Here is a 13,874-nt window from a genome sequence, read left to right as displayed (position 1 = left end):
CCCTGAGGGGATAAAACAGTGGAAACCCCCCACAAGTGACCCCATTTTGGAAACTACACCCATTGAGGAAATTATCTAGGGGTATAGTGAACGATTTGACACCACAGTTTTTTTGCAGAAATTATTGGAAGTAGGCCCTGAAAATAATAATCTAAATTTTTTCAAAGAAAATGTAGGTTTAGCTAATTTTTTCTCATTTCCAGAAGGACTGAAGGAGAAAAAGCACTACAAAATTTGTAAAGCAATTTCTCCCGAGTAAAACAATACCCCACATGTGGTAATAAACGGCTGTTTGGACACACGGCAGGGCTTAGAAGGGAAAGAGCGCTATTTGGCTTTTTGAGATCACATTAAGCAGGAATGATTTGCGGAGGCCATGTCACATTTGCAAAGCCCCTGAGGGGACAAAACAATGAAAACGCCCAAAAAGGGACTCCATTTAAAAGATGTGATGGTTCACTGATAAACAGTGTTAATGTACTATGAAACACAGGAAAGTTTGTAAAAACTATTATGTTTAAATTGCTATGTATGTCTACTTTCAATAAAAAGAGTTTATAAAAAAAAAAAAAGGGACTCCATTTAGGACTGTATGTACCTTCCCAGCTACTGAGTGCTACTTAAATACTTACTATAGAAAAACACACATAGTCATCTTAGTGGAATAAAGTGGGGGTGGCCACAGCTTTTATTAACAATATAACAAAAGGAAACCTTGTCCGTTCATTGACATTCATTAACTTGATGTTCTGGATGACGATCACCTCGCATGCCGTGCCACCGCCCCCGCGGTGGGCATGTCTTTGTTGTTTTGCCAGGTGAGCCGTCTTACACATTCCCTTCAACGAAACGGAACAAGAGCCTCCGAACACGCCAAGCGGAGACGGGTGTATTGCTACACCGCGCTCCGTCCCACCCCCCTAAGCAAAAACAATGCCCTATCGACGGCGTCCTGCAAACCTGAAAGGAAAATGTCCAGGCCAATGTCGTTCAAGTGTACCCCGTCTTGCAACATTAAACCCCTATTGTCACCTTCCAACTGCCTATGCCTGATGACTACACCCCCTTGACCCCTGACATGCCGCGATACCCTAACGTTCAAAAGCCGCCTGGTCCGTTCCAGGGACGCTTTGTTTCTAGCTCCCTTCCATAAAACCCTCGGAACTACTTCGGACCACACTACCACCAGATCCGTAAAAAAGGCAGCGAAGCGATCAAAGTCCGACCGCATAATGGAAATCAGCTCCGCTACCCTCGTTGAGCACAGGTCATTGCCACCTGCGTGTATCACCACGACCGTTGGAGATTGTGACATCCTGCTCACAGCCACCACCTCCGGAAGGACTTGCAGCCATTTTAGGCCTCTGATACCCCTCCAGTACACATCCGCATGTTTGAAGCCAAGATACAGCCCTCCAGGTCGGCAAGACGCCCTCTGAGCCGCCCAATAAATGTACGAATGACCGATAAACCAAACCACCGGTCTACGAACATCTGCAGAAACATATAAAATTCAACAGGTTAACAAATGAGGACGAATGTAACTCTTAAAACAACCCGATTTCCATCTTCCCAAATTTTTTATTTCCACCTCCGTCAAACCCGCCACATCCGCCATTGTGGCGGCCCCGATGCGGAACGAATGGGTCCCGAACTCAGAAGGAGGCAAACCCACCGAGACCAAGCATTTTTTAAAAATGGAAGAAAATTGAAATTTTGACAAAGGAGATCCATCCTTATGTGACAAGAAACTACCTCCCTGCGGGCGCAACGCCATGTAGCTCTTCACCACCCTTACCGGGCAAAATTTTGAATCTAGAGCAAAGATGGTTAACCACACCCCTTTTCCCAACACATCTGTTTTAGACCGCCGCACACAAATTTTTATTGAATCCGACAGTGCCACTACGTCATCCGCCAACAAGCCCGACGGACATGACCGCGAGGTGGATACTAATTCACTAACGCGCAGTGCCCCGAAAAAAGCGAGCGCAAAAGCGCATGAAAATAAGCATGCTTCAAAAACGGAAGAACAAACTGATGTCGCCGCGTCCGCCAATCGCCGTAGCAAAATAAAAGACACTGGACGACGGCCGTCCGATGTCTTCTTTTCCTTCCTCCAACCTTTTAACATTTGCGCAAAAACAAAACGCTTGGTGACATCCTCCACCCCCAACATCTTTAGCGCAAACGCAACCCCTGATAAGCGCTTTTGAACCACCGCTGCCGACATGCCTTTTTCCCTTAAAGAACCTAAATACCGCAACGTGATCACATAACATGACTCCGGGGACATTACCTCAGTCGCATTTGCATGTGACAGCCATTCAGACCATGCCTTACCATGGCAGTTCCACGTAGTTGTCGCCAGAGAATTCTGCAGCAGCGGTGTCAGCTGCTCCCCGGCAGGTCCCAAAGAGATGGCGGGCAGTCGTACCCCTCCTGATCCGCCCGAGGATGCAATGTCCTGAAACGAAGCCACTGAAAACGAGACAGAGCATCAGCAACGTCATTAACAACCCCCGGTACATGACATGCCCTGAACACCACATTAAACGATAAACATTTTAGCACTAACCGTCTGAGCAGAGCTAACACCGGGAGAGAACTAGACGTTAATTTATTTATAACCACAACCGTACTCTCATTATCGGACCAAAACAAGATACGCCTGATCGCCATCTCTGCACCCCATAGCTCCACTGCTACTACGATGGGGAACAACTCCAATAACGACAGATTTTTAGTAAAACCTTTTTCGTACCAATCCGCCGGCCAAACACCAGCCGACCACTTATGCTCAAAAACCGCCCCATAACCATGGGCCCCTGCCGCATTTGTGTACAGCTGCAGGTCCGCATTGCCCATTTCTTCCTCCATGAGACACGATATACCTTCATAAACTTTTAGGAAAGATTGCCACATCCTTAAATCATCTTTTAACGAACTGGGTAGTCTTATAAAATGGTGCGGCTGTTTTGCCCCTGCCGTTGCCATGGCCAACCTCCTAGCAAAAACCCTTCCCATAGGGAATATCCTGCATGCAAACGCCAATTGACCCAACAAGGACTGTAAGTCATGCAACGTGACCTTTTTTGCGCATATGCTGCTGTTGATATCCCGTCTCAATTTTGCAATTTTGTCTTCCGGGAGGCTGAGAACCATCCTGCTCGTATCGATTTTTATCCCCAGGAAGGAGAGGCACCAACCTGGGCCTTCCGTTTTGTCCTCCGCTAGAGGGACACCAAACATGGCCATAAAAAACATGAAAGAATTCAAAGTGTATAAACATAACGACTCATCCCGTGGACCGATGAACAAAAAATCATCCAAGTAGTGTATTACCGATGTGTTGCCTGTCTCAGACCGCACAACCCACTCTAAAAAGGAACTGAACATCTCAAAATAGCGGCATGAAATAGAGCACCCCATCGGCAAACACATGTCCACATAATATAGCCCGTTCAATTGACACCCCAACAGGTGAAAACAGTCAGGATGAACCGGGAGGAGGCGGAAGGCTGATTCAATGTCAGACTTAGCTAGCAAGGAAAAAGGGCCCGCTTTTGAAACTAACTGCATAGCTCTGTCAAATGATATGTACGACACAGCCGCCTCCTCCTTAGATATCCCATCATTGACTGATTCACCTGGAGGGAAAGACAAGTGGTGTATGAGACGAAATTTTCCCTGTTCTTTCTTTGGCACGATCCCCAGAGGGGAAATTCTGAGGTTCTCTAATGGTGGTTCCGTGAAAGGACCCGCCATTCGCCCCATGCTAACTTCCTTGTCTATTTTTTCCTGAGCAATTTCCGGTTGAGCTATAACAGACTTTAAATTTGAAGCAAACGTAGCAGCCGGCTGATAAACATGTGGTATATGAAAACCCTGTGTAAAACCCTTAATGAGCATTTCTGCCTCCTGTGGTACCTGTCTAACCAGGGGCGCATCCTTTTGACGTTCACCGGCGTCCTCTGGCTTACCTGCAGCAGCTGGTCTCGCGGGGTTCTTACTTCTCTTAAAGCAACGCAGCGCTGAGTGGGATCCCCCACATATGGAGCATTCATGCTTGAATTTGCATGAAGCGAAAAACCGACAATGCCCCTCATTGAAGAGCCAACAAGCCCCTGGTCTTCGACCCGCAACTGCCGCCTGAGGGGGGGGCGGCGGAGGAGGCAAGAAAGGAATTCTGGGGCCGCTGCGTCATCATTAATTGTATCCATACATCCGTGGCCTTAGAGGACCAACCTATGTCTGGCCGAATAGCTAAACGGCGCCTGAATTCCTCGTCGTACCTCCACCATGCCGTTCCCCCGTGCAACTTATGCGCAGAATAAATTGTATCCAGATATGTAAACAATTCGAAGGCTTTTTCTGGTTTACTTTGACTCGCTATGCTCGCCAACACCGCGAAAGCCTGCAACCAATTTCCAAACGTTTTGCCACTTTGGGCTTTTTATCATCACTTTTTTCAAACTTCCTCTCTTTATCAACTGTTAGCTGCTCTGGCGACACTAAAGACCATATATCCACATATTCACATTTTTTAATTTTTTCTCTAACTTCATTTGATATATGTGTCCCCAGAGGAGCAACTCCACAAAAATACGAGTCCCTGAGCAACATGCCCGTGTTATCCAACGCCTGCACAGGCTGCGGCTCCGCCGCCCCAGGGACCTTAATCGGGACCTCAGCCCCCCCCATTTTCTCCAAAACATTTTTCAGCATACCAAATAACTCGTCACCATTATCAGCGTTTTTATTCCATGCTTGCGCGCATGATAACTCACCACTCTGATGACCCGCTGACTGAACATCTGCATTTTGCGTTGTGGGCGGCGGAGAAACAACCGTTGTCGCCTCAACCGATGTAGTCTTCCCGTGTCTCCTTCGGTCGAACGATCTGCTTCTCCGCCCACGTTGTCTGCTCCCGCGTGACCTCCTGCTGTGTCTATCCACGGACTCCTCCGAGGAAGCCGATATGCTGACCTACTTCTTCGTGCGCCTCGTAAACGATGTCTAGAAACCCTACTGCACGACCGTTGCCTATGCCTACTCCTTCTATCCCTATAATTCGTGCGTCTGTGGGAGCCAAGCCTTCTCTGCTTTCGTCTCCCCGACCTGTCAGATCCAGATTCGGAGCATGTGTCCGATCCACGGCCCCTTGTCCCACACCTGTGGGCCCTGCCGGCGGAAACACATCTCTGTAACTGCTCACTTGCCCTATCCTGCGGTGTACCCTGAATGCACTCGAAAAAGTCTTCCTCACTATCGTCTGCAATCTGACTAGGTCCTGCATTGCTTGTGGGGACTCCCCCCTCCCCCTGTCTCCACTCATAACTGCCGTGTCCTTTACAACATTAGCAGATTTCCTGCCAAACCACCTAGCAAGCCTGCCAGGTGGTTTTGGAGCAGCCTGTTGCTGCACTACCTCCTGTCCCATGCCGCTGCTATGTCCCACCGCGCCATCTACACGCGGGGGTGTGCGTTGCCTCACTACCCCTGCCTGTCTGCTATGATGCCCTGGGGGAAGGGAGGCCTGGCTGCCAGCCAGCACTCCATCGAGCACCGGCAGTGTCTCTCCTGCACTTCGCTGCTCGCTCACTGCGCCACGCTGCTGAGCCTGGTGACGAGACGGCGCCCTCCCCCGTTTTTTAGCTCTAGTGGGGGAAGGACTCAGCCGAGTAGGCGGACGGCACCTCCTTGCGGGCCGCCTGCCACTGGCTAACGGCTCAGACACCGCGCCATCAATTTGCTCAGACCCACCTCGTAGGAGCGGGGTTAGCCAGGCTGATCCTTCCTTTGCTATCTTCTCTTTCAATAGCGCCAGCAGCGCTTGCTCCGCCATGTTAGAGTGATGATTCCTCTGTAAAGCTTCACTAGCTGTAGAGGTTCCTTAACTCTGTCTGGAAAGCGGGAAAGAGGCTCACTACAGGAAGTAACCTCCTTTATATAATCTTAAACCCTCCCTCCCATGTGATTCCCTCGACCACTCATATCAGGAACCCACTCAGTGTGCTTTATGGGATACTTAAAGGAGACCTGACATCCAGTCAGTGGCTCCCCTGCTTAGACAGCCTGAGATCCCTAAGAAACTACACCTCTTGAGGAATGCATCTAGGGGTGTAGTGAGCATTTTGACCCCACAGATGTTTCATAGAATTTATTAGAATTAGGCAGTGAAAATAAAAACAGTCCTTTTTCTTCAATAAGACGTAGCTTTAGCGCAAATTTTTTCATTTTCTCAACAAATAAAGGAAAAAAAGAACCCAACATTTGTAAAGCTATTTCTCCCGAGTACGGCAATACCCCATATGTGGTCATAAACTGCTGTTTGGGCAAACCGCAGGGCTCAGATGGGAAGGACCGCCATTTGGAGTGCAGATGTTGCTGGATTGGTTTCTGGGCACCTGTGGGCCCAAAACAGTGGAAACCCCCCAGAAGTGACCCCATTTTGGAAACTACACCCCTCAATGCATTTACCAAGGGGTGTAGTAAGCATTTTAACCCTGCAGGTGTTTTGTAGAAATTTGTGTGCGCTCAATGTTGCAGAGTGAAAATGGGATTTTTTTCCATAGATATGCCAATATGTGGTGCCCGGCTTGTGCCACCATAACAAGACAGCTCTCTAATTATTATGCTGTGTTTACCGGTTTTAGAAACACCCTACATGTGGCCCTAATCTTTTGTCTGGACATATGACAGGGCTCAGAAGTGAAGAGTACCATGCGGAGTGGAGGCCTAATTTGGCGATTTACAAAGTATTGGTTCACAACTGCAGAGGCTCAGATGTGAAATAATAAAAAGAAACCCCTGATAAGTGACCCCCACTATGGAACTGCACCCCTCAAGGCATTAATTAAGGGGTGTAGTGAGCATTTTCACCCCACAGGTCTTTTCCATAAATGAATGCGCTGCGGATGGTGCAAATTAAAAATTTATATTTTTCCCTAGATATGCCATTCAGTGGCAAATATGTCATGCCCAGCTTATGACGCTGGAGACACACATCAAAAAAATTGTTAAAAGGGTTCTCCCGGGTATGACGATGCCATATATGTTGAAGGAAACTGCTGTTTGGGGACGCTGTAGGGTTCAGGGTCGAGGGAGCACCATTTGGCTTTTGGAGAGCGGATTTTGCTTGGTACTATATTTGTTTGAGTATTGCTGGTGTTTTATAATGTGGGGGTACATGTAAGCGGGGCGGAGTATATAAGGGGCATAGTCAGGTGGTATAAAAAAATAAAAATAATCCATAGATGTGTGTTACTCCGCGCCTTTGTAGTTTGGGGAATTTTGCTGGGAAGTGTTGTCCTGGTATAATACGGGCACCGTCGCTTCCAGCGGTTATGTTTGGGCCCTCCCCTTCCTGGTTCCCTAATTTTAGGTCCTTGATAAATCGCCTCTTCAAACTGAAGAAATGTTCCCCTCGGGCACAACTGCATATTTTTTTATTTCCTGACTTATTGGAGCCATAACTAATTTTATTTTTCATAGACGTAGCGGTATGAGGGCTGGTTTGTTGCGGGACGAGCTGTAGTTATTATTGGTACCATTTTGGGGTACATGCAACTTTTTGATCACCTTTTATCCTATTTTTTGGGATGCCAGGTAAACAAAAAAACGCAATTCTGGCACAGCTTTTTTTGTTTTTTTTATACAGCGTTCACCACGCATTATAAACTACATGTTAACTTTATTCTGCGGGTCAGTACGATTCCGGCGATACCTAATTTATAGCACTTTTTCATGTTTTACAACTTTTTGCACAATAAAATTACTTTTGTAAAAAGAATGTATTTTTTCTGTCGCCAAGTTGTGAGAACCATAACTTTTTAATTTTTTTGTCGACGGAGTTGTATGAGGGCTTGTTTTTTGCGGGACGAGCTATAGTTTTTAGGGCGGGTTCACACATGGCGGAATTGCACTTAAATTCCGCTGCGGACACTCCGCAGCGTTAATCCGCAGCGGAGCCGTTTCTACATTGACTTTCACTTTAATTTAGCAGTGTTCGTTTACACGATGCGTACAATTCCGCTGCGGAGCATAGGCTGCGGAGCGGAATTTGGTGTCCGCAGCATGCTCTGTCTGTTGCGGAGCAGTGGCGGACTCATGGCGGAATTTCTCCATTGACTTCAATGGAGATTCAAAGTTCCGCAATGAAGTCCGCAGCTGTCATGCACATGTCATGTGTGCTGCGGATGCGTCTTGCTTTTTTTACTTGACATTTCTTCATTCTGGCTGGACCTATGTATTTCTAGGTCTACAGCCAGACTGAGGAAGTCAATGGTGCTCCCGTAATGACGGGAGCGTTGCTAGGAGACGTCAGTAAATAGTCACTGTCCAGGGTGCTGAAAGAGTTAAGCGATCGGCAGTAACTGTTTCTGCACCCGGGACAGTGACTACCGATCCCAATATACATGTATCTGTAAAAAAAAATGAAGTTCGTACTTACCGAGAACTCCCTGTTTCTGTCTCCAGTCCGGCCTCCCAGGATGACGTTTCAGTGTAAGTGACGGCTGCAGCCAATCACAGGCCAAGCACAGGCTGCAGCGGTCACATGGACTGGCGCGTCATCCAGGGAGGTCGGGCTGGATGCCGAAGGAGGGACGCGTCATAAAGACAACGGGCGGTAAGTATGAATTTCTTTTACTTTCACTAGGGAAAGTGCTGTCCCTTCTCTCTATCCTGCACTGATAGGGAGAAGGGAAGCACTTTTCCCGCAGTCCGCAGCAGCTAGTCCGCATCAATTTTCTGCACATTTTGTGCAGATCCGCAGCCGTAATCCGCAACCCGGATTAGGTGCGGCATTGATGCGGACAGTTGCGGAGGAATTCCGCCATGTGTGGTCATGCCCTTATAGGTACTATTTTTGGATACGTGCGACTTTTTGATCACTTTTTATTGTAATATTTGTAGGGCAAAGTGACCAAAAAACAGAAACTCTGGTAAAGTTTTTTACGGGTTTTTTTTACGCTGTTCACCGCGTGCAATAAATAATATAATATTTTGATACCTCCGGTCGTTACGGTCGTGGCGATACCAAATACATATGGTTTATTATTATTTTTCAATAATAAAGGACTTGATAAGAGTAAAAGGGGGATTGTGTGTTATTTGATTACTTGAAACTTTTATTGTTTTCAAACTTTTATTTTTTGCACTTTTTTTTACACTTTTTTATACTTTTTTTACACTTTTTCTCAAGTCCCACTAGGGGACTTGAAGGTCCAACGGTCAGATTTTTTTTTTTCTAATACATTGCACTACCTATGTAGTGCAATGTATTAGATCTGTCAGTCATTCACTGACAGCAAGCCGTTTAGGCTTCGCCTCCCGGCGGGGCCTAAATCGGCTTCCGTAATTGCAGAGCAGGAGACCATTGTGTCTCCTGTTGCCATAACAGCAGTCGCCAGTCCCGATTGCCTATCAGGGCTGGCGATCTGCTAGTAACCGCTACGATGCAGCAATCGCTTTCGATTGCTGCATCGAAGGGGTTAATGGCAGGGATCGGAGCTAGCTCCGGTTCCTGCCGTTACAGGTGGATGTCAGCTGTACAGTACAGATGACCTCCACCGCTGATGACGCTGGATCAGCTCCTGACCCGGCGCCATCTTGCCGGCAGCTACGGAAGCCGATCAGGCTCCGCCGCCGGGCGGATCTTGACCGGCTTCGGTGCTAGGCAGACCGGGAGGCCAGTATTAGGCCTCCGGTTGCCATTGCAGCCACCGGAACCCCGGCAATTTCATTGCTGGGGCTCCGATGAGCTGCAAACACCTTAAGTGCAGCGATCGCGTTTGAGCGCTGCACTTAAGGGGTTAATGGCGGGGATCGAAGCTAATTTCGGTCCCCGCCGTTACAGTCGGATGTCAGCTGTAAGATACAGCTGAGATCCGACGATGATGGCACCGACTCAGCTTCTGAGCCGGTGCCAAACGTTTGACGTACATGTACGGCATTTTGCGGGAAGTCAATGCTTTCCATGACGTACATGTACGTCAAATGTCGGGAAGGGGTTAACAGCCGATTCTGTATCCGTTTTATTCCCTGTCCGTTTTAAAATCGGATGAATTTTATTTGTAATTTTTTTGCCACACACTTCCCTCTGTAGGTAATGCCACACAGACACCCTTGTAGCTAGTGCCACACAGCCCCCTGTAGGTAATGCCACACAGCCCTCCTGTAAGCAATGCCACACAGCCCCCCTGTCGGCAGTGCCACACAACCCCCCTGTCGGCAGTGCCACACAACCCCCCTGTCGGCAGTGCCACACAACCCCCCTGTCGGCAGTGCCACACAACCCCCCTGTCGGCAGTGCCACACAACCCCCCTGTCGGCAGTGCCACACAAACCCCATGTCGGCAGTGCCACACAAACCCCATGTCGGCAGTGCCACACAGACCCCCTGTCGGCAGTGCCACACAGCCCCCCTGTCGGTAATGCCACACAGCCCCCCTGTCGGTAATGCCATACAGCCCCCCTGTAGGTAATGCCACACAGCCCCCTTGTACATATAGTCACCCCCCATAGATCGCACCCCCCCTACTTTCATGTAGGGGACGGCTCCAGGAGATGTCCCTCACTTCACTGTCCATATATGGACAGTGAAGTGAGGGACTTCTCCTGGATCGGAATCCCCGACCACATCGCAGGGGATTCCGCTTCAGAAGTCTGTGGCGTCACTATGTCCATATATGGACACAGTGAAATCACGGACTGCTCCTGGAGCAGAATCCCCAATCCCCAGCCACAACGTTTCCGAAGCTGTGGCCGGGGATTGGGGATTCCGCTCCTACAGGAAGCAAAAAAAAAACCTCCTCCTCACATGCAGAAGGAGGAGAGAGCGAGCAACGGAAGACACGGCCGTCACTTGTAGCACATTCAAGTGATGGCCGTGTATAACCCGGCTACATAGACTTCTATGGGAGCCGGGTGAACGGCCGAAAATAGGGCATGTCCCATTTTTTGACGGCCGGCGAAAAATCGGTCGTGTGAATAGACCCATTAGGGGTCTATTGTTCCTACTGCGGCCGTGTAACGGCCGGAAAACCCTGTCGTGTGAATAAGGTCTTAGGCTTAGGTATGGTAGGACTTACTCTAAAAGGACAGTGGGGGTCCTGACTGCAGGATCTGGCCATATCCTGGTTATTGTGCAAGAAGTAGGGTAAGTGCCCGGCTGGTAGATTGATCTTCTGATAAAACAGGGAAGAGACATTCTGGTCTGCAGAGACAATCAGGCTTTGAGCAGCAAGGTTTACTATGTGTAGTAATAGTCCAGAGATTGTATAGACCATGACAGCGCTCAGCTTCTAGAAATAAAACACAACGCAAAACATTAAGAAAAAATGAAGAATACACAAATGGAAAATAAAGGTTCCCTGATGATAGTCTGATGACATGATACCCTCAGCGACCTGCTCAAATCTTGTGGGAAACGGTCAGGAAGTGTTCAATTTCCCTGCAGCACCACCACTGGAGAAATGAGGCATTACACAGTTTCCATTGAAGTCAATGAGCTGTCTGTGTAATGCAGGAACGTGCTGGGTCCTCCAGACCTAGAAACGCTCTCTGCAGTCGCTCAACTCTGGCTAATAGATGCGGGTCCTGAGAGGAGGTTAATCTTCTATTAACTTAGAACTCCTTGATACAGTATTTATAAAATTGTCTCATCACAGTCAATCCCCTGTATTATGAGAGCCACGGCGGTAATCCAGCGATCGCCATGGGTCCATCTCCAGGGACCCCAGTCACATTCAGCTAGTTTACGATCGGCTACTGATTTTTCCTGCAGCAGCCACTACAGGGAGAATGTGGTATTACATTCCAGCTATTCTGATAACTATCCTATACATTTGAATTGCCGCCATATATTACTACATTCTCCGTAGGCAAAACATGCGGCTGTCCCACCACTCCCCCCAGACATAACAGCTGATCGCTGGGGGTTCGAGCAGCTAGACCAATGGCTCCCTCCTTCTGAGGAGGGGTTGGGACACACTTGTCTGGTGGGTTACCTTTATATCTTGAGGCCAATAAAAAACTATAATGCGGAAGTTAATAGAAAATTTGCCAAGTCACTTCTGACATTGTTCGGCCATGGTTAAGGGGGGGGGGGTACCCATTTTCAAATGTTAAGGATATGCTCACACACTTTGTTTTCGGGCATATTTTGGGGTGTAAATTCCTTGAAATATGCCTGAAAAACGGTAGCTAAACCCCTACAAACTGCTTTTCGTTCAGACGGGGCATTTTTTATGCCGCCGCTTTAAAAAATGGTGTGTAAAAAAAAACGGCGCGTAAAAAGAATGCGGGTATGTTCACACAGCCTATTTTCAGCAGAAAATACGGAGGCTGAACGCCTCAAAACATCTACCCATTGATTTCAATGGGAAAAACAGCGTTTTGTTCCCACAGGACGTTTTTTTACGCACCGTTTGTAAAAACGGCACGTAAAAAAACGCCCTGTAAAAAAGAAGGGGATGTTACTTCTTGAGCAGTTTTTCATTGGGTCAATAGAAAAACCGCACCAAAAAACGGCCGCAATAAACGCATCAAATAACGCTTGATGCATAAAAAACGACTGAAAATCAGAGGCAGTTTTCCCTTGAAAACAGCTCCGTATATTACAGCCGTTTTTTGTTAAGCGTGTGAACATAGCCTGAGCTGTCACTTCTTGAGCTCCGTCATTTCCAGCTGTTTTTGATTCTGCATGTGAACATACCCGGAGGCTACGTTCACACGCTAAACAAAATACGGCTGTAAAATACGGGGCTGTTTTCAAGAGAAAACACCCACTGATTTTCCGACGTTTTTTAAACCAGAAACGTTTTCAAGGCGTTTTTTGGAGCAGTTTTTCTATTGAGAATGAAAAACGGCTCAAGAAATGACATGCACTTCTTTTTCACGGGGAGTTTTTTTTACGTAGAAACGGAACACCTCTGGGTTTTGCACTAGCGTGGCACATGTTATCTAGAGACACTTGTCAAACATGTCTTATAAACAACACAGAAAACGTCATCATTAACATTATTACACGCCATAAACGATGCTGTATCGTCACTTTCCGCACTTGTACCCATCTATATAACACTACTGAGTGATGCACTTTTTAATACTCTGGTAAAAAAAAATCTAGTTCAGAGAGACCTGCAGGATCTGCTGGGATTTGTAGTCCCCATTGCAGGGCGCACAAGTGGAGACAATATTGAGGATTTATCCAAACTGCTGCAACAGAAAAGTGGAGTAATTGTCCTTAGCAACCAATCAGGTTGCTGTTTTCATTTTCCAAAGCCTCTCTGAAAAATAAGAGCTGGAATCCGATTGGTTGCTATGGGCAACTACAATTTTACATTGCATCAGTTATAAATCAACCCTCCCCCCCAAAAAAAATAATCCTGTAGTCCGCAACCTGAAACTACAACTCTCAGCCTTCGGCTGTCAGAGCACGCTGGGAGTTGTAGTTTCGCCACAGTCTGACAGCCACAAGTTGCAAATGAATAAATACAGCGACACTGTTGACGCTATGAGGATGTATCATGCCTGTGATCCCTTCATCCATTATTCTCTTACCCGGGTCCAGCTGTTCAGTGTCCGGCCGCATCACCCCTCAGTCTCCGGCTCACTGTGTAGCGGGAGGCAGGGCCGGCTCTAGTCTCCGCCGGAAACCCGGGGCGGTGATAGGGAGGAGGGTAGTCACCCATTGGGAGGGTGCGGAGGAGACCCGCCTCGTGTGTAGTGACGGGTGTGTTGCGGTATAGGAGCGAGGACAGGGACGGTGCCCATAAGAGCGGAGAGCAGGGAGTACCCGGCACAGTCGGGGGGCACGGCACAGATGGCAGAATACCCTCCCTTTACCGTGTGCATCCAGTGTAATG

The 13,874-nt window shown here is 47.9% G+C and overlaps 1 pseudogene; it reads right to left on the bottom strand.

Moving 5' to 3' along the window:
- The window catches only part of LOC142661317 (EGF domain-specific O-linked N-acetylglucosamine transferase-like), a 43,062-nt pseudogene extending 29,825 nt beyond the window's left edge, over window positions 1-13,237 (bottom strand).
- Between the last annotated feature and the right edge of the window lie 637 nt (window positions 13,238-13,874).

Source organism: Rhinoderma darwinii, chromosome 9, assembly GCF_050947455.1.
Source record: "Rhinoderma darwinii isolate aRhiDar2 chromosome 9, aRhiDar2.hap1, whole genome shotgun sequence".
NCBI classification, from domain to species: domain Eukaryota; kingdom Metazoa; phylum Chordata; class Amphibia; order Anura; family Rhinodermatidae; genus Rhinoderma; species Rhinoderma darwinii.
Note: the sequence above shows the minus strand (reverse complement) of the source record. Positions and strands in the feature narration are given on the sequence as shown.